The sequence below is a fragment of the Giraffa tippelskirchi genome, chromosome 3 (genome assembly GCF_054371585.1).
Source record: "Giraffa tippelskirchi isolate mGirTip1 chromosome 3, T2T-mGirTip1v1.2.pri, whole genome shotgun sequence".
Lineage (NCBI taxonomy): Eukaryota > Metazoa > Chordata > Mammalia > Artiodactyla > Giraffidae > Giraffa > Giraffa tippelskirchi.
The window spans coordinates 75,723,046-75,745,535 of record NC_137277.1 but is presented as its reverse complement, the minus strand read 5'-3'; the positions used below and the strand labels follow the sequence as shown (position 1 = coordinate 75,745,535).

General features: G+C 37.5%; 1 long non-coding RNA gene across 1 annotated transcript in view; it reads left to right on the top strand.

Moving 5' to 3' along the window:
• Nucleotides 1–22,490, top strand: part of LOC145542346 (uncharacterized) — a 281,064-nt gene that overhangs the window by 48,568 nt on the left and 210,006 nt on the right. The window contains exon 2 of the long non-coding RNA XR_014079795.1: nt 13,684–14,001. This is a non-coding gene — a long non-coding RNA (uncharacterized LOC145542346). The remainder of the gene's footprint in view (nt 1–13,683; nt 14,002–22,490) is intronic.

The following is a 22,490-nucleotide window of genomic DNA, read 5'->3' as shown; positions in this document are numbered from 1 at the left end:
TCATTCTCTCTGCTTGTGTCACTACCCATCCTAACCCAAACTACCACCATCTCCTGCCTAGGCTACTGCAATATGCTTCTAATATATGCTCCCTTCTTCCAACCTGGACCTCTTACTATCCATTCCTCACAATACCCAGAATGATATTTTTTAAATACACAAGTCCTGTCACATCCTGTTTCTGTTGCAAGTTCTCCAGTAGCTTCTCATTGCTACTAGAATAAACCCCTAACTTCTTACCCTGGCTCACATATTCTGGAGGCTGTCTACCTTACCAACTATGACTCACACCATTTTACTTCTTGCCCACTACTTTTAAATTAAATGGGTTTTTAGGTTTCTGTTTTTATGCTAATCCTGGGCCTTCCTTAGGCTTTTTGTACTAGCCAAAGAGTACTCTACTTGCAGTGACCATTTCTTTGATCACTAAGCATTGTTGGCTCTAAGCAGAATTTAGCTTAAATATCACCTCCTCCTAAAAATTCCCTGAACAGTGTGAAATTGCCACCTAATCAATGATTGTATTAGTCAGCAATTGCTGCAACAGTGCTGTGTAGCAATCCACCACAAATTTCAGTACCTTACAACAACAATTACTTATTTTTCTCGCTCACAGTTCCGTGAGCTAGGACAGCTCTCCCTCAGGCTAATGGTTAGCTGGGCATTTCTTCATGCTTCTGGTCAGAATCAGCAGTGCTCCACATCTCCCATTCTCCTGTCTAATGGTTCCCTGAGCCATGCTCTTCTAATGGTGATTACAGGATCAAGAGGCAAACAAATTATAAAAACACACTTTAGGGTTTTGTTTCCTGTTGTATCCGTTAGTACTCCATTGGCCAAAGCAAATCATATGACAAAGTACAATGTCAGTAGAGCAAGAGATACATACTTCCTCAGATTTGTATAATCAGGGTGAATGACAAAAATATTCTCAGAAACACTCAGAAGAGTCCATCTCATATCTCATCAGCTTATGTATGTCATGTACTCATACATAAGCCAATCACTGGCAAGTCAAGAGTTACAATTAGACCAGCTGGTACTTATTCCTACGGCATATGGTCACTTGCAGAATGGAAAAAACCCAACAAGTTAGGATTCTGTAACAAAGGAAAAGGGGATAAAAAGCTGTTGGTAAATATCTTTAAATTATAATTATATTTAAATCTATCCACTAGTTCTATCCACTAGTGGATAGATTTAAATTATAATTATAATTATAGTGGATAGATTGCAATTGTCAATTATAAATTAACATCAGCATATGCAAATTAATGCCAGAACCTTAATAGATAGTAGTTATAGTTAATATAATCATGCTTACATTGATGGAATTTATATATATATATAAATTATTGTTATATTATTAAAATATTATATTTAAAAAATATTATATAATATATAGACATGTCATTCCAGAGTAAGAGTTCTCCATTCTCACCATTTTTATTATGATACCTGATGTTTTGATTTACTAGCTAGAAAGCTGAACTGTGCCAGTCCTGTATGACTATTATGGTCCAAATTTTGGTTCCCATAACAGATAAATAAAGTAAGCAACTTCTGCTCAGAAATGATTTTTAAAAATAGATAATTCTGTATGGATATGATCACTTTATATTTTGTTAGAGAGTGATAAACTTCAAGTTTGTCAATTTTTTTTAAGCAGTAAGGCTTTCAGAGGAGAAAAATCTGTGTAGTTTCTAATACTGCTCTCTTGCTAACAGATTCTTTTCTCCAAATTCCACATGCTGGTAGAATTGATTCTCAAGTAGAGCTCATAACTTCACCCATTTCATAGATGATCAGTCAAGGTTATACCTTTTGGCCCTATTTCCCCTGGTGAAACTTCTATTTCATGCTTCAGAGACTAACGACTATATAGTGATTCCTGACCTCTGTGACCTGTCTGATAAGATCTTTCCTTATTTCAGCTATGATCATAATAACTTTATAACAAATATACTTGATTGATAATCATAGACCACAAGACCACAAACTCAACCTTCCCAGATTAACAAATGATGGCAGAGCCCTTCACATGTAAAAACTCTCATAATATCCATTCTTTCATTTATTCATTCATTCTTTTAAGAATTAATGAGCACTTAGAATGATTCACTTTTCATTGATTCCTGTTTTAGACATAACTAACATGTTAAGCCAGGTAAAACTGGGATAATCTTTGAAAATGTGACATTAAAGTACTAATTAGTGGAATTAGTATTTAGCAGTGACCTTGAAAGAGGAAATTTACTTGCTAAGGATCAGGAAACCCGATCCTTACTCTTAGAAATAGTTGCAACTGCTTCCCTTCTCAAAAGGGACATTCAAACTAGGGAAATTATTGTCATTTCTTTGGTCAATATGATTTTTAAATCATGCTAATTTGCATAGATGCTATAGATTTAATTTTTTTTCTTTTGAGAGGAGGAAAATTTGCCTTCGGTCAGTTTCTGTCATAATTAATCAGCATGTTTTATACCATTTTCCAGTATGTAAACATAGTTTCCTACTAGTTTAAAGGACATAAAACATTGTTAATAATTATATAAGCACCAGTCGATGGCAGCATTTATAGGTAGAGACCATTACTTAAAGACAAGTGTGGTAAACTTTATAAATTCTACTGTTAATATCAATTCAAAAAAGTTCTAGGCCATATGATCAGAATACCCTACTTTAAAACTAGTTTATTCATTTAAAAAGTTATTCATTCAAAGTGAAACTGAGATCTAGTCTCACTTTTGCAATATATTATCCATGTGATATTAGTGAACTTCAATCTTCACATCAGTCAAATAGGGAGTTCAATTACTTTTCCGGCACTATAGACTTATTGAGATGATAAAATGAAATAGAAATGTGTTAAAGTCCTTGGAAATTCAAATGTGATATACAAATTTAAGTACGAAAATTTTTTAGTTATTGCAGTAGATATGACCTAAGCATTTCAATCAGTTCAGTTTAGTCGGTCAGTCGTGTCTTACACTTTGTGACCCTATGGACGGCAGCACTCCAGACCTCCCTGTCCATCACCAACTCCCAGAGGTTACTCAAACTCATGTCCATTGAGTCGGTGATGCCATCCAACCATCTCATCCTCTGTCATCCTCTTCTCTTTCAGCCTTCAATCTTTCCCAGCATCAGGGTCTTTTGAAATGAGTCAGTATTTCTCAACAGGTGGCCAAATTAGTGGAGTTTCAGCTTCAACATCAGTCTTTCCAATGAATATTCAGGACTGATTTCCTTTACAATGGACTGGTTGTATCTCCTTGCAGTCCAAGGGACTCTTCAAGAGTCTTCTGCAACACCACAGCTCAAAAGCCTCAATTCTTCGGCACTCAGTTTTCTTTATAGTCCAACTCTCACATCCATACATGACTATTAGAAAAACCATAGCGTTGACTAGACGGACTTTTGTTGGCAAGGTATGTCTCTGCTTTTTAATATGTTTTCTAGGTTGGTCATAACCTTTCTTCCAAGGAGTAAGTGTCTTTTAATTTCATGGCTGCAATCACCATCTGCAGTGATTTTGGAGCCCAAGAAAATAAAGTCAGCCACTGTTTCCACTGTTTCCCCATCTATTTGCCATGAGGTGATGGGACTGGATGCCATCTTAGTTTTCTGAACGTTGAGCTTTAAGCCAATTTTTTCACTCTCGTCTTTCACTTTCATCAAGAGGCTCTTTAGTTCTTCTTCACTTTCTGCCATAAGGGTGGTGTCATCTGCATATCGGAGGTTATTGATATTTCTCCCAGCAGTCTTGATTCCAGCTTGTGCTTCCTCCAGCCCAGTGTTTCTCATGATGTACTCTGCATATAAGCTAAATAAGCAGGGTGATAATATACACCCTTGACATACTCCTTTACCTATTTGGAAACAGTCTGCTGTTCTATGTCCAGTTCTAGTTGTTGCATCCTGACCTGTATGCAGATTTCTCAAGAGGCAGGTCAGGTCGTCTGGTATTCCCATCTCTTGAAGAATCTTCACAGTTTATTGTGATCCACACAGTCAAAGGCTTTGGCATAGACAATAAAGCAGAAGTAGATGCTTTTCTGGAACTCTCTTGCTTTTTCAATGATCCAGAGGATGTTGGCAATTTGATCTCTGGTCCCTCTGCCTTTTCTAAATCCAGCTTGAACATCTGGAAGTTCACAGTTCACGTACTGATGAAGCCTGGCTTGGAGAATTTTGAGCATTACTTTGCTAGCATGTGAGATGAGTGCGATTGTGTGGTAGTTTGAGCATTCTTTGGCACTGGAATGAAAACTGACCTTTTGCAGTCCTGTAGCCACTGCTGAATCTTCCAAATTTGCTGGCATATTGAGTGCAGCACTTTCACAGCATCATCTTTCAGGATTTGAAATAGCTCAACTGGAATTCCATCACATCCACTAGCTTTGTTCATAGTGATGCTTCCTAAGGCCCACTTGACTTCACATTCCAGGATGTCTGGCTCTAGGTGAGTGATCACACCATCATGATTATCTGGGTCGTGAAGATCTTTTTTGTACAGTTCTTCTGTGTGTTCTTGCCACCTCTTCTTAATATCTTCTGCTTCTGTTAGGTCCATACCATTTCTGTTTTTATTGAGCCCATCTTTGCATGAAATGTTCCCTTGGTATCTCTAATTTTCTCAAAGAGACCTCTAGTCATTCCCATTCTATTGTTTTCCTCTATTTCTTTGTACTGATCACTGAGGAAGGCTTTCTTATCTCTCCTTGCTATTCTTTGGAACTCTGCATTCAAATGGGTATATCTTTCCTTTTCTCCTTTGCCTTTTGCTTCTCTTCTTTTCTCAGCTATTTGTATGCCCTCCTCAGACAGCCGTTTTGCTTTTTTGCATTTCCTTTTCTTGGGGAGGGTCTTGATTTCTGTCTTTTGTACAATATCAGGAACCTCCATCCGTAGTTCATCAGGCACTCTGTCAGTTCTAGTCTCTTAAATCTATTTCTCACTTCCGCTGTATAATCGTAAGGGATTTGATATCAGTCATATCTGAATGTTCTGGTGGTTTTCCCTACTTTCTTCAGTTCAAGTCTGAATTTGGCAATAAGGAGTTCATGATCTGAGCCACAGTCAGCTCCTGGTCTTGTTTTTTGCTGACTGTATAGAGCTTCTCCATCTTTGGCTGCAAATAATATAATCAATCTGATTTTGGTGTTGACCATCTGGTGATGTTCATGTGTAGAGTCTTCTCTTGTGTTGTTGGAAGAGTTTGTTTGCTATGACCAGTGAATTCTCTTGGCAGAACTCTATTAGCCTTTACCCTGCTTCATTCTGTACTCCAAGGCCAAATTTACCTGTTACTCCAGGTGTTTGACTTCCTACTTTTGCATTCCAGTCCCCTAAAATGAAAAGGACATCTTTTTGGGGTGTTATTTCTAGAAGAATTAATGTGAAAAATATTCCACATATTTTTCATATTTGTTTTCCCATCTCAGAATCTACCCCCTCTCCTCTTCAGTCATTTCCAGTTTAAAGAAGCTTCATTTCAATCAATTTGAGATACCATATCTGAGGGTCTATTTCAAAGCCCCTTTCCTGGATTCAGATAGAGCTCCCACACAGCTGCAGAGTCCCACTGACCAAAGACAGGCTTGTGTCTGAACACATCCCCCTCCCTTCTTCCAGCTCCTTATGTCCACTCAGCTGTAGAAGCTGCAGGTTTGTATCTGTGTGTGTGTGTGTGTGCGCGCGCGTGAGCGTGTGTGAATGTCTGTTCCATGAGAGACCATGATTTGGTGGTGGCAATTGTGATCCCCTCTTCTGTTGGTCATTGTTATTTTTCCTCCTAATACCAGCTGTCTGTTGGCTCCCTCTGTGCCTCTGGCACATCAGTGCTGGCCCTTTGGTCATCACATTTGTGAGTTCTTCTGGGGAATCTGCCTTGGCTTCTTCTTAGCTAGTTCTCCAATATGGGTGACTCTTCCTAGTTGTAGCCATTCTTTATCATCTTGGCAAGAAGTCTTGCAACTGGAATCTTGCCAGTTCAATGGGCAGTCGTTATAGAATACCAGCAGATGGCTTGAGTACCACTTGCCTTCAGGGATATTTTTTTTAAATTCAGGGAATACTTAGTCATCCATGTAGGCTAAGCAGTAGGATTTCAGACCATGCTTGGCATTTCAGCTCTCAGCTTCACATATAGACTTTTACCCATATTCTGACAGAATAAAGTCCATCTGCAGGCTTGTGGTTCTGTGGTTTGAGGTCGAGGGTGAAGGGAAAAACCCATCCCCAAGGTAAGGAGGCTGGAGGTGAGTCAGTGACCTTTGATAACTCACTAACTCTCTACACAGATGGCAGAGTTGGGAGAAAGAACAACATTTTGCCACAACATTCCCTTGGAATGCTGCTACTTTGAAAACTTTAATTTATGTATGATGTTATTTATGCTGATTCTTTTTGAATTTAGTGGGTGAATCATGCACTTCCTTTTGTTCTCGGCTCTGAACTGTTTCCAATGTAGTCTCTACCTGAGGTGGAAAGCTCTGGGGGAGCAGAAATGTTTTTCAAATCTAACCTCAAGTTGCACTTTTATAAATACTTAATCGTCCACGCACCATAACATTTGTTCATGTCTGATTAAAGGGCCTGGTCCATCAGGCTATCAGCTGTTTACTTACCTGTTGCACCTACTTGATTGGAGCTTCTCGAGTGCAGAGGCTGCTCAGAGGTGGTGCATAGTATGTGCACAGTAATGTTGCATGAATGAATAAAATAGATGAATGAGTGAATGAAAGAAACACTGGATATGAAAGGATAGTGCCTTCCATGTACTTCCAGGAACAACTTTCTAGACAGCAAATACTTAACTATTCCCAGTAGAAGTTTGTTGTTCTTCTTCATCAATGATGATTTTATAAGTTCACATCAGCATGCATCCACTTGCCATATACTGAGTACGATGCCTATGAGTATCCAGAAAATAGTTTTATTTTCTATAGAAAATATTTTACCTTACTTCTCTCAGAAGCCAACAGTAGGATGAATGCAGCATAAAGGAAACAATGGATTAAGCTTCTTCCCTGCCAACATACTTCATGCCTGAATTAGTATGACTTAAAGAAAAAAGTGAATCTAGAGGTGGTTTCCAGGAGCTAAGATCCTCTTGTGTTTGAAGGGAGAACATTTAAAAATCTCCTCCTCTGAGGCTGTAGCGGAGCTAGGTCCTATTACATAATTTCAGCCATGATCATTTAGCAGGTCTCATATTTTTATAATTTCATTCATTGAAGGAAATTTGTTTGGCCCATTTCCTCTTTATCTTGTGTACACTTGTCTTTTCTTTTTGATTTTAGAAGTAACATTAACTTTTAAAAATTGGGCTTAAGAGACATCACAGTAAGTTGCTTCATTATACTTGACATTTCAGGGTCATTGACGTGTATACTTTACTCCTAGAATTCACAGTATGTCCTCACCTTACCAGATTAGCTGTTCAGTTAACATCGATAAATGTGTTGGCTGTCTGTGCTCCTCTGCAGATGCAAATGCTCAGTTATCTGCATGGTTCACAATGAAGTCTGATTTGAGAAATCCCTGAATTCATATTCATATTGTTTGTATTGGAAATTTCTGTACTAGTTCCCTTATTCTGAAAACTTTCCCTTAGCTTTGTTTTCGGTACAGCATGACACACTTGTTTTCTGAAATTTTTGCTTTCACATCCAGCTTTTTCTGTTTTCATTCAACACACAACTAATATGTGTCAGGTAGAGAACAGCGTGTTTTCCTTAAGAGCCCTACAGCTGAGAAAGACAGAGGCTGACTAATATCCCTAATTCATTATGAGCAGCCTGGTGACAGACAAGCAGAGAAGGTGTGGGTTAAATGGATCTGTGGTTGAACATCTGCAAGCAAGACTAGACTGAAAAGGCACAGAGGGCAGGACAGAGCTGGATATTGAAGAGAGAGCTAACTGTTAGGTGGACTTACCTGGAAAGGGTCCAAATGAAGATGTGAAATCAGAATAGTAGAGGTCAGGATAATAATCATCCAGTCCGTGGAAGAGAAAGGTGATATGGATAACTCAAAGTAATATGTTGATCTCACCTAATCTATTAGTCTGTATTAGGCCTTACAAATAGCTGAGAAAAGAAGAGAAGTGAAAGGCAAAGGAGAAAAGGAAAGATATACCCATTTGAATGAAAGTTCGAAAGAATAGCAAGGAGAGATAAGAAAGCCTTCCTCAGTGATCAGTACAAAGAAATAGAGGGAAACAATAGAATAGGAAAGACTAGAGGTCTCTTTGAGAAAATTAGAGATACCAAGGGAACATTTCATGCAAAGACGGGCTCAATAAAAACAGAAATGGTATGGACCTAACAGAAGCAGAAGATATTAAGAAGAGGTGGCAAGACCACACAGAAGAACTGTACAAAAAAGATCTTCACGACCCAGATAATCATGATGGTGTGATCACTCACCTAGAGCCAGACATCCTGGAATGTGAAGTCAAGTGGGCCTTAGGAAGCATCACTATGAACAAAGCTAGTGGATGTGATGGAATTCCAGTTGAGCTATTTCAAATCCTGAAAGATGATGCTGTGAAAGTGCTGCACTCAATATGCCAGCAAATTTGGAAGATTCAGCAGTGGCTACAGGACTGCAAAAGGTCAGTTTTCATTCCAGTGCCAAAGAATGCTCAAACTACCACACAATCGCACTCATCTCACATGCTAGCAAAGTAATGCTCAAAATTCTCCAAGCCAGGCTTCATCAGTACGTGAACTGTGAACTTCCAGATGTTCAAGCTGGATTTAGAAAAGGCAGAGGGACCAGAGATCAAATTGCCAACATCCTCTGGATCATTGAAAAAGCAAGAGAGTTCCAGAAAAGCATCTACTTCTGCTTTATTGTCTATGCCAAAGCCTTTGACTGTGTGGATCACAATAAACTGTGAAGATTCTTCAAGAGATGGGAATACCAGACAACCTGACCTGCCTCTTGAGAAATCTGCATACAGGTCAGGAAGCAACAGTTAGAACTGGACATGGAACAACAGACTGTTTCCAAGTAGGACAAGGAGTACATCAAGGCTGTATATTATCACCCTGCTTATTTAGCTTATATGCAGAGTACATCATGAGAAACGCTGGGCTGGAGGAAGCACAAGCTGGAATCAAGACTGCTGGGAGAAATATCAATAACTTCCGATATGCAGATGACACCACCCTTATGGCAGAAGGCAAAGAGGAACTGAAGAGTCTCTTGATGAAAGTGAAAGAAGAGAGTGAAAAAGTTGACTTTAAACTCAGCATTCAGAAAACTAAGATCATGGCATCCAGTTCAATCGTCTCATTGCAAATAGATGGGGAAACAATGGAAACAATGACAGACTTTATTTTCTTGGGCTCCAAAATCACTGCAGATGGTGACTGCAGCCATGAAATTAAAAGATGCTTGCTCCCTGGAAGGAAAGCTATGATCAACCTAGACAGCGTATTAAAAACAGACACATTATTTTGCCAACAATGGTATGAATAGTCAAAGCTCTGGTTTTTTCCAGTAATCACGTATGGAAGTGAGAGTTGGACTATAAAGAAAGCTGAGTGCCGAAGAATTGATGCTTTTGAGCTGTGGTGTTGCAGAAGACTCTTGAGAGTCCCTTGGACTGCAAGGAGATCCAACCAGTATATCCTAAAGGAAATCAGTCCTGACTATTCATTGGAAGGACTGATATGAAGCTGAAGCTCCAATACTTAGGCCACGTGATGGGAAGAACTGACTCACTAGAAAAGACCTGATGCTGGGAAAGATTGAAGGAGGGAGAAAAAGGGGCCAACAGAGGATGAGATGGTTGGATGGCATCACTGACTCCACGGACAGGAGTTTGAGTAGACTCTGGGCGTTGGTGACGGACAGGGAAACCTGGTGTGTTGCAGTCCATGGGGTTGAAGATTGAAGGAGGGAGAAAAAGGGGCCAACAGAGGATGAGATGGTTGGATGGCATCACTGACTCCACGGACAGGAGTTTGAGTAGACTCTGGGCGTTGGTGACGGACAGGGAAACCTGGTGTGTTGCAGTCCATGGGGTTGCAAAGAGTCGGACATGACTGAGCAACTGTACTGAACTGAACTGATTAGTCTATAAGGGCTGCCATAACAAAATCCTACAGACCAGGTGGCTTAAACAACAGGAATTTATTTTCTCACACTTCTGGAGGGTGGAAATTCATGATCAAGGTATAAGCAGGTTTGATTTTTTCTGAGGCTTGTTTCCTTAACTTGCAGGTCCTCTTATGAAGACACCAGTCAGATTGGATTGGAGTCCACCCTAACCTTAATTCTAACTTAATCACTTCCTTAAAGGTCCTATCTCTAAATATAGTCATATTCTTACAGATTGGCAGTTAGGGCTTCAACATATGAATTTTGAGGGGGTGGGACATAATTCAATCCACTTCGCATAGGAAGAAATAGTGCTTTAAAGATATATCACTATGAAGTTCATCTGTAATCCTAGAGTAGTGCTTTCCAAACATTAAAGTATAAATTTCTGGAGCCCATCTTCTCTCTATTAGTTTCTGATTCAGTAGATCTAAGGAGGGGGCTGAGAATTTGCATCCCTAAGTTTCTAGGTGATGCTGATGTTGGTGGGCAATTAGAGAAATATATCAGTGACAGGTAACAAGCAGAGGAAAGTAATATAAATACGTGAAGTGAGATGATTATATAAGAGAAGGGAAAGTTGTGTGTGTCTCATGCATGTGTGTATACGAGAGTTTTTCTAGAATAGATATCTCTAGATATGGCTGTGTTTGAAAATTTGAACTTTATTCAGCATGGTCGAATTGCTCTCCAAAGTACTTATAGTAGTTCTCACTCTCCACCAGAAATATTAAAAAATCACATAATATTTTTTCTTTAATTTAGAAAAAATTGATATTAAGCAATAGGACAAAATGTCTTAATAGTTAGTGGGTTGAGTGTGTCTATTTGCTTATGGGATTTTTTTTGTATGTTTGAAATATTGTATAATTAATCATAAAAAGTTTAAAAAGATAAAGGAAGGCCTAAATAAAAACACATAGAGAGTTTTAGGGATGGTGGCAAGCTGGAGAGTATGACCTGTCTAAAGCAGAAAAGCTCTGTTTGGCTCCAGCTAAATATTGCAGTGTAATATGGCAATGTGAAATCTGCAGAATTTTTAAGAGAACACTGAAATTCAAATTTTTAAGTGAAAACTTCCAACATTTAAAACAAATTGTGGACTAAATGAAATATTTGTGTCCAGGATTTGGCTGGTGGGACACTGGTTTTATTTTATTTTTAAAATTATGGCTGTCCTTTAATTTAATTTTATTTTTTGGTTATATCACACAACTTGTGGGATTTTAGTTCCTGACGAGAAATCAAACCCTTGCTTGCCTCTGCTGTGGAAGTGCAGAGTCCCAACCACTAGACCACCAGGGAATTCTGTGGTTTTGATCTTTTCTCCTCAGTCTTTGAACGAGGAGCTCACATACCACGCTCCCCTCCCCCATCAATTTCTGGAATTTGTGGGAGGTTATTTATTGCAGTCTGACTTTCCCACGCTTGGCAAAAGCAAGTACAAATTGTCAGTATGAGCTGTTTAACATCTAGATTAAAAAACAATAAACAATTTTGTTGTGAATGGTTTTTGAAGCCTAGAACCTACAAATAGGTCTCAATAACTTCCTGTTTCCATAAAATAAAGCCCAAACATAGCCAAATATTTAAGATTTGTTTACTTTTAATATTTTATTTTCAGCTATCCTTTGCTTATACCCTTTGTTCAGACCAAACTGAACTTGCTGTTTTCCAGAGGAGTATAACAGAAATTTAGAGCAAAGGCTCTGGAATGAAATTGACCTAGTCTTGAAAACAGTCTTCATCATTACTTGCTCCATGACCTTGGCAAGATATTTCATCTCTCTGATGCTTATTTTCTTTACTGGAAAATGGAGACATCACATTATTCATATCATAGGTTTGTTAAGAAGATTAAATAAGACTATATACAAGTCCTAATTACATGCCGGGCATTCAATAAGCATTCGATAAAGGTTAGCTCTTATTATGATATGTAAAATCATGCTAATAACATCATTACTGTGAGAGTAGAATGAGAGAATACTTGTAAGGTGGTAAATGAAGTGCCAGGCAGAAATTGTTGTGCTTTCTCACCTACCCGTACTTATGCTAGTCCCTCTGACTTAAGGTCCTTTTCTAGTCTCTGCATGTTCACATTCTACCCATTTTCAAATGTCATTTCAAATGCCACCTCCTCCAGAGATTAGTCATTCACTCATTCAAAAAATATTTATTGAGAACCCTTTTCTGAACCCATATCATTTTATCTTGGTACTTTCATTTTTATACTTGTAATATATATTGATTTTTTTAAAAATAAAAATGTCAGTTTTTGAAAGACAGGGTATATTTTTATTCATCTTTATATCTTCCACTCCGTCTAACATAGGGCTAGACACATAGTAGGCAGTACTTTTTTTTTCTAAAAAAGAAATAAACTTTTTTTTAGAAATTCTCTTCTGACTGGGTGGGGCGGGTGGGTGTTTGTGTGTGTCTATTTACGGTGGCAGATGTGCCTCCAACAAAAGACACAGGAATTCAAAATCTTATGAGGTATTATGCTCATTAGTGCCTCTAAATTCTTTTTTATTTTTATTTTTGCAAATTTATACAAAGATTGACATGTCCAAGAAACCTTTACAGTTCAGTGACTGGGAATTTGTATCATCAGAATTAATAGGATAATGTACTGTAAACTATCTTACTCATTCAAGAAACCACAGACTTGCCATTTAAAAAAAAAATGGCTTCCAAACCAACAATAGATTGATATACTTAAAAGCCTCCTAAATTATTTAAATTGTTTGCTAAATCCTTAATAATATGTAATGTAATTTATTCTACTGATTAGAGTATTTCTTGGTCCCAGGAAGGCTCCATTGGTACCTCTGCCCCTAATCATTATGTGACCTTGAACAAGTTATTTTACCTCTATAGATATGATTCCTCATATGTTTAAGGGACAAATCATTAGCTTGAGACTGTACACTGATTTCCTCATACTATCCCAGGCTGTGAAGAGTGAATCCTGTAACTGACGGGTCATTTTTACTTCCTCTGCACCTTCCAAAGGATCTTTAAAAGCCATTTGGAAAAAGACTAAACGAAAGGTAAAGGAAGAAAAGGAAAGTTTAGGTCTGCATATTATGAATAAAGAATTATTTAGGTGGTCATTTTGGAGGAATGTATGGTACTAGAAGAGTTGTGGGGTGTCAGGAAGTAGATCTGAGAACAAGAATTTGAATAAATGAGGCCCTGAATTGTGTGTTCACAATGAAACAAGATATCAATACCATGTCTTCCTCTTGCCTTGGAGTTTCCGTAGAGGTCAGAAGGCTGACAGCATTGATGGGGACTCTCACATTCTAAAGTGAGGTGCCTACAACCTAGGTGGCACTTGAAAAGTGAGTGGTCCAAGATGAATTTTCTTAGAAATAATCCATCACTCGTATTGCATCCATATAAGAGGATGAGGCTGAAGAGGCTGAGAGAGAATATTTGTTGGAGGAATTTGTCAGTGTGTTAGATGGTTCTCCCTCACCATCTGTGTCCCCAGCACAGGTAACGGATAGGAGAACTTCCCTTTTGAAAGTCTGAAACTTTGTCTGTGTTCTTTAGCAGAAGATGGACTCCAGAACTGGTGTTTAACTCATGTCTGAAAGGTCAAGAGGTGAGAAGCTGGAGCTGGCCCTTTCTGGTCATAGAGGAATGAAGGCTGTGATAGAAGCAAGTTGCCTTTCCACCAGTGGTAGGGCAAAGGCAAGATTTCTTGGGGACGGATGTGGAGCTTGTGGATATTGATAGAGACTTCTTAAAAACCGTTCTGCCCAAGAAGACCGTTACACAGTGTGGTCCAAAGAAGAAAAGGTGAACACGGGGAATGGAATGAACTGCAGGCAGCTGGCTGGAGAAGAGGCACTGCGTGTGCCCTGGGAGGTTAGTCTTGCTGTCTGAAGTTCCTAGTGAGGAGATCTGTGAGGTGTCTGCCAAAGTCTCCTCATGGCCCTTCATTAAAAAAAAAGATTTGCTTTGGATATCGGTCACATACATAGGACACAAATCCCAGATCCTGACTAGGGCAGTCCTGTGAGACAGCGGCTCTTTTCCCTCTTCTTTGGCTTTATGCTCTGGACTTGGAGGGAGTAGCATATGGGAGAGGAAGAGGGCAGACCTTACCACATAGCTTTCCTCACCCCTTGGGCTTCCAAATCAACGTCAGATGTGATTTGGGGGAAGGAAGAAGTTCTGAATTGCCTTTAATTTTTACACTGGCTTGGACAGACTTACTTGATTTTTATATTGGGCTACACTTTTTAAAAATGTCAAAAAATAAGCTTCTGTTTATTTAATTTGTAATTGTGCCTGGAATAGCTATGGGATTTGTCTGGGATTTCATCCAGAAGGGGCAAAGAATGAGTCCATGAAGCTGGCTTAATGGAGAGGAGTAAGAAGAATATGGTTTCTTTCATGTTTGAATGAATCCAGCTTACTTAATTCGTTACAATTTTTATGAGAAAAGTAAGTAAAAATGGAATTAAAATGTACTTTTGATCATTAATTGAGATATAAAACATGCCACTGTTCTGAAACTGATTCACATGAGATTCTGGGTTTGTTAGAATTATGTATATAAGATAAAGGAAATGGATTAGATGATCATTCAAGTCTCTTCCAAGACTGTATTTCCATGACTTTTAAAACCAATATGGTGGTTCAGAGTGACTTTAGAAAAGAAACTCTAAAAGCTAAATATCCTAGCTTGGAGTTCAAGAGCAGTGTTTCAATATGTACTAGAGTTGAATTTATTTCAGGAATTAGATTCCAAAATTACCAAATAGGGTACAAATCTGGAACACCAGAAATTATTTCTGAAGATCTCTATACTTTGCTGTTCGTAAAGTATACCTGGTAGCACTTTAAGAATGATTGACTACATTTTTCTAAATAGTTCGTCACCCCTTTATTTATTTGACAATTCCTTTATGTCCTTTGAACTTCAAGTACCTGTCATTTCCTGGAAAGTCTTTTAGCTACTTCTCTCTGCATGGTGTCATAGATATATGCTCCCAACACATTGTGAACTTCTCTATCACAGCAGTTGGCACTCTCTTGTAACCATCTGTTTATTGTTGTAGGACACTTAGCTACAGAAGAAGAATGTCCTCCTAGAGCACTGCAAAGGGTTTCAGTTTTCAGTTTTCAGTGGTTCGGGGATGGCTTACTTTTATTGGAGTACAGCCAGTTAACAAACAATGTTGTGTTAGTTTCAGGTGAACAGCAAAGGGACTCAGCCATACATATACATGTATCCATTCTCCCCCAAACACTCCTCCCATCCAGGGTACCACATAACATTGAACCGAGTTCCATATGCTATAAGTAGGTTCTTGTTGATTATCCACTTTAAATATAACAGTGTGTATATGTCCATCCCTAACTCCCTGACTAAGGGATGGCTTATTTTTAAGAATGATACCTAATGTGCCTGGAAACAGAATACAGCCTGGATTTGGTAGTCCCACGGTCTAGTTTTAGGTTATAGCTACTTAAGAAAATTAGATTTAGACAGTAAAAAGGAGACCAATATATTAAAAAAAAATTAATATTGCATAATTAAACCATGATCTACACAATTAAACCATGCCTTGTGGTCTGATTTCTTTCTTTTCTTTTTCTGCTAACTTTCATTTGCTTTTATGACTATTTCTTGGCTTGAGATTTGCCAAGGGAGATCAGTGAGCTGCAGTCAACCCAGTTAAAATCTTATTCTCTAAGTTTTTCTTTTTTCATTTTGATTTTTTAAATTGGAATAAAATTGCTTTACAATGTTGTGTTAATTTCTGCTGTGCAACAACCCTCTTGAGCCTCCCTCCCACCCCACGCCCCCATTGTACCCGTCTACGTCATCACAGAGTTGTGCTCCCTGTGCAATACAGCAGGTTCCCTCTAGCTATCTATTTTACAGATTGTAGTGGATATATGTCAATGCCACTCTCTCAATTTGTAATGCTCTAATTCTTCAATAAACATTTATATGTACTATTTGACTCACACAACAGAATATGTAACTTAAATTTGTTGAACATAATAATACAACAAATCCTTATGAGCACACCTCTCCACTAATAATCATCAAATTACTTATAACATTGAACATATTTGTGCTTCTCACTCTCTTGTTTTTTTGACAGCAATAATATTGTGCATTACTTTGCTTTAGAAAAACTACCACATATAAATATAAATGATGCATTTTCAGTTTTGCTTATTTCAGCTGTATTCGATGGCATCATGCTATATGTAGTGTTTTGTGACATTTTTTTTAAAAAAGTAATATTATGCATACAAAAACTATCTAATATTATATGAAGTATGTATTAGTATATAGTTGAGTGTATTGTATATAGCAATTAGCCTATTTTCACTGCCAAATTATATTCTCCACCTTATCTAATCTCCTTTTGATGGACACTTGGATTTTTATCAATTTCTTTGCTACATGAACATTGCTGTTATTAACATTTTTGAACATGTCTTGTGCTACACATGTATAGCAGTGTCTACAGGGTATGTGTGCATGTTGATGAAGTTCAGAACACATTACTCCAAAATATGGTATCTTGGCAGATTAAATATTTTAAGCTGAAGGAATGTGAGAAATGGCATGTGCAGGAAGGAACTTCCCCTGAAACACATGTGAGGTGCTCACCCTATGCCCAGAGGAAAGGTACATCCTTATCTCCAAGATACCAAGAGGAATCTGAATGAATAGGCCTTGTTGTTTCCCCTAGATTGGCACTTAATTCATTCTCTATTTTGGTGAGCAGAAATTTTTATTTTAATGTTTTCAAACTTTTAATAAATGATAGCTACTTTTTACTGTTTCAATCTTTCCCTATCCTGAGAGCATGAAGATAATCTACTAGGTTTTCTTCTAAAAATTTGGAAATTCTGCTTTTTTAATCTTGAAATCTTTAGTCCATCTGTGATAGATTTTTGGTTTTGCTATGAGGTGGGAACTCAGTCCTTTTTCCCTGATGGGTGACTAATTTTCCCAGCTCTGTTTATTGACTGGCTTCTCATTGATTTGCAATGTCAGCTCTCTCATATAATAAGTTTCCTTATTTGTATAAAGTAATCTAATATCATATTAATATTACCTTGATTTTGAGCTCCTAGAATGCGAGTCAGTAGTTTAGATGTCAAAGTATTTGTGATGAGACAAAAGAAGACAGATTAATAAAAACTGATCTTTAGTAAGATCATTAAATAAAGAATGACAGCATAATATCTTTGCTTGGTAGGTTTTTTTTGTAGCTTATTGTTTACTAAAGTTTATAGATATTTTCTTGAAGGAAATTATTAAGAAGATTAAGTATGCCTTAATATCACTTGCCTGAGCATATGGACTTTTAAGTTCTGAATCTTGGGAGAATTTAACTCAATATATGTTAGCACAAATCATTGAAACCAAAAAGCTTGATATTCTTTATGAAGGATAATTTGAATAAAATTCAGATTGATCACATGGACTTAATAATTTCAAATAAACATTTCTATGCAGCAGATTTCTCCTGGTACCTGAAAGAACTGGGGGGAAAAAAGCAGCTGCTGAAGTTAGAAACTTTGCACAAAACTTGTTCATGAGAGATATCTCACCTGACTACTCAGCCAAAATGTTTGGCAAGTTTCAGATAAGCAGTCAAACTTAATTTTTTTTCTTGAATGGATTTATTATTAGAGAAATTGCAAGTTCTGAGGCAACAGTGCCCTCTGTAGTGAGCAGATTATGACTGTGCTTTTTTTTTTTTTGTAAATTGCTTTGATTTTAAAATTTTGACCTTTCAGCGTCGTTTCATACATACATTTTAAATTGACTGAAGGAAAACTATTTAGTTACTGTCTCCTCAATGGCAAATTTAAACACAATGATTTTATTATAAGACTCATCAACAGGCTTAATGTGTTTCATCTGTTTTATTCTTTACTGTTTACTAGGTTAAGCTTCCCCAGTGGCTCAGCAGTAAAGAATTCACCTGCAGTGCAGGAGACACAGGAGACAGGTTTGATCCCCGGGTGGGAAGATCCCCTAGAGGAGGGTATGACAACCCACTCCAGTATTCTTTTTTTAAAAAATTTATTTATTTTTAAATTGAAGGATACGTGCTTTACAGAATTGTGTTGGTTTCTGCCAAACATCAGCATGAATCAGCCCTAGGTATACATATGCCCCTGGAGAATCCCATAGCCTGGCGAGCTACAGTCTATAGGGTTGCAAAGAATCAGATAGGACTGAAATGACTTAGCATGCATGCATGCAAGTTAGCTCTAGTGGTGTAATCATTTAGCATGTGGTTCTTATATGTTCTTTAATTCTTAAAATACTTTAACTTCTCTGGGTCAGTCCTTTCCTAAACCATCTGGATATCCTTGTTGAGCAATCAGATGACAGGTTTCATCTTCTGCCCATTCCCATGAGATAGGATAGATTTCCTAGAAGGTGTTCTGCCTCCTTGTTCTCTCTCTTTTCTCTCCCTAGAGACAGCGTCTCTCCTACTAGCTCTTTTGGGGCACTTTCCTATTATTTTTTGTACTCCAAGGCTCTCAGAGAGCTCTGTTCTCATCTCTCTGCCCTCCCAGAGATTAATGGGAAGCTTAAGACCTCCCAGACTTGAAGGGAGTCTTGCTATACAGGATGCCTACGTAAATTAGAACTTTGGATAAATAATGAATACTATTTTAGTATATGTCCTCAATATTGGGGGACTATATACTAAATACTAAAAACCTTTCATTTTTAAGATGTGAAACTCAGATTTAACTGGTGGTTCTGCATTTTTATTTGCTAAATCTGTCAACTCTTTCCTTGCCTCCAACCAACCTCCTGAAAGCAATCACTCAAATCTTTTGACCTAAAAGATGTGGTGTAGCTTGTGGTGCTTTCTGCTTTTCTGGTTTTAAGGTCTCTTCGGAACTCCTCCAAAAGTAGCCTGATGATATTCATCCCTAAGTATGGGAATAGGAGAAAGGAACTACTTCTGTTTCATCTTTTCTAGGCTGAACTGATTGAACCATACTAAATTTCATTCCTGTACTCTCCTTTGCCTGTTGTAGATTTCTCTCTACAATCAGATTTCTCTGATTCTTTTTTTTTGTACCATCATCTATATGTATCCCAGAAACTCCTGGTCTATAAAGAAACTCTGGGAAGAAGGCTGAAAATAAAGATGAAATAGGATCCTGGGCCTGGAGCAGGACTGGGTATGAGCTATGAGGATGGAGATTATGGAGCCAACGTCACTATTTCTTCCTAAAACTCTGACTGCTGATGTTTTTCTGGAGATAGTTTAAAACTCTGTAAACTTTAGACTTAAAAAATCTGCCCTTCAAATTGCTGCAAGTCTCTTACCACTCTTTACCAAGTTATGTTAGAATCAATAAATTAAATATAAATGACTTTATTTTGGAGGTGGGCTGGATTTATATATTACTTGCAGTAAAAGAAGTGATAAAATGAAGTAGCATATAAAGCAGATTAATCTGAAAAATAAAACTGGTTAATTTGAATCTATGTCTAATGGTAAAAACAAAGAACTATATTTTCAGTGGTTGTAAGTGGTGGTTTCTTTCTCAGAGTAGGGGAAATAAATTTGGAGAGTTTGATAATACTCATCCTTAAATAGATAGCCATAATAAAGATCTTATACAGCACAAAATCTTTTAAAATATATTAGAAGTCAGGAAGAACTTGTACTTAATAGATTCTCATGAGGATTATATTTTAATCCATAGAAGTACCCTTCCTTTTCATTTTTCAATATATTCAAATAAAAAGTTTAAATAAACTCCAGTGGGACTACATTATGGGGCCATTTTGATGTCATTATGTTCTGACATTATCTGTGGAAGTAGTTTCTTAAAAAATTTTTATTGGAGTACAGTTGATTTACAACTTTGTGTTAGTTTATGGGGAAGAAGTTTTAAAATATTTCATTAGATAAATGCCTCGAAGAGAGTACAAATAGAGTAATAATTTAAAATAGTGCAAGGAAATTGAGGTAGAGTTATTCATGATAATGAAAGCTACCTTCATTTGGAAAAGCAAGTGCTCCTATCAATAAGTATAGTTCCAATTTCATAATTGAATTTGTAATAATTAGAATTATATTATTAAAAAATGGTAGCAGTATATTTTCTTGGTACCAATCAGCCAGATCTTCAGCATTAAAGTCAGGCAGAAAATTGGAATAATTGTTGAGGGATATTTGGATAAAAAAGCTACCTTAATTTGAGATAATTATTCCGCTAAAATAAAAGAACCAAAGTCAATCATCACTAGATTACTTTTGCAGAGATGCTATCTGCCCTTTGCAGAACTTCCACAAAAGTGACTGTGTCAATCAGATGCTTCATAAGCTTTATTTTTATTTTTTATTTTTTTAATAAATTTATTTATTTTAGTTGGGGGCTAATTACTTTACAATATTGTAGTAGTTTTTGCCATACATTGACATGAATCAGCCATGGGTTTACATGTGTTCCCCATCCTGAACCCCCCTCCCACCTCCCTCCCCATCCCATCCCTCTGGGTCATCCCAATGCCCCAGCCCTGAGCATTTGTCTCATGCATCGAACATGGCATGGTGTTCTGTTTCACATATGATAATATACATGTTTCAATGCTATTGTCCCAGAACATCCCACCCTCACCTTCTCCCTCAGAGTCCATAAGACTGTTCTATGCATCTGTGTGTCTTATTCTGTCTCTCATATAGGGTTATCATTACCATCTTTCAAATTCCATATATATGCATTAGTATACTGTATTGGTGTTTTTCTTTCTGGCTTACTTCACTCTGTATAATGGGCTCCAGTTTCATCCATCTCAAAAGAACCGATTCAAATGTATTTTTTTTTAATGGCTGAGTAATATTCCATTGTGTATATGTACCACAGCTTTCTTATCCATTTGTCTGCTGATGGACATCTAGGTTGCTTCCATGTCCTGGCTATTGTAAACAGTGCTGCGATGAACATTGGGGTACACGCGTCTCTTTCAATTCTGGTTTCCTCGGTGTGTATGCCCAGCAGTGGGATTGCTGGGTCATATGGCAGTTCTATTCCCAGTTTTTTAAGGAATCTCCACACTGTTCTCCATAGTGGCTGTCCTAGTTTGCATTCCCACCAACAGTGTAAGAGGGTTCCCTTTTCTCCACACCCTCTCCAGCATTTATTGCTTGTAGACTTTTGGATAGCAGCCATTCTGACTGGTGTGAAATGGTACCTCATTGTGGTTTTGATTTGCATTTCTCTAATAATGAGTGATGTTGAGCATCTTTTCATGTGTTTGTTAGCCATCTGTATGTCTTCTTTGGAGAAATGTCTGTTTAGTTCTTTGGCCCATTTTTTGATAGGGCCGTTTATTTTTCTGGAATTCAGCTGCAGGAGTTGCTTGTATATTTTTGAGATTAATTGTTTGTCTGTTGCTTTGTTTGCTATTATTTTCTCCCATTCTGAAGGCTGTCTTTTCACCTTGCTTATAGTTTCCTTTGTTGTGCAAAAGCTTTTAATTTTAATTAGGTCCCATTTGTTTATTTTTGCTTTTATTTCCAATATTCTGGGAGGTGGGTCATGGAGGATCCTGTTGTGATTTATGTCGGAGAGTGTTTTGCCTATGTTTTCCTCTAGGAGTTTTATAGTTTCTGGTCTTAGGTTTAGATCTTTAATCCATTTTGAGTTTATTTTTGTGTATGGTGTTAGGAAGTGTTCTAGTTTCATTCTTTTACAAGTGGTTGACCAGTTTTCCCAGCACCACTTGTTAAAGAGATTGTCTTTTCTCCATTGTATATTCTTGCCTCCTTTGTTGAAGATAAGGTGTCCATAGGTTCGTGGATTTATCTCTGGGCTTTCTATTTTGTTCGCTTGATAAGCTTTAGATATACATCTTAATGTCAGGCCCTTATCTAAAATGGCTGCTTTTTTTTTTTTTTTTTTGATCATTTGTCTATCAGGTACTAGCAATTGAACTTGTGTCAACAGAAGGGAAACAAACAAACAAAAAAATTAATTTATAAGTGATATAGCACTCTCAGAACAAGCGAAGTACCTTGTGTGATAGTCCCTGGCTCTAATTTGAGGCCTAAAACAGTGTTGGTCAGACTTGAAAGTGTCTAAGAATCTTTGGGATTACTGCAGATGTGCCTATGGGATTTTGACATAGTAGATTTGGGTTGAGATTTTAGAATTTTAACTTTTAACAGATATCCTACACTATAGATGTCTATGGTCCAAAGACCATACTTTGAAAAACACTGACTTATTGCTTTCAGTTTTTTAGTACATTGGCCATTCTTCTATAATTCTCCTTAAACCCTAAACAACATAAAACAAACATGACCTGGGTGCAGCATGTGGGGTCAGAACAC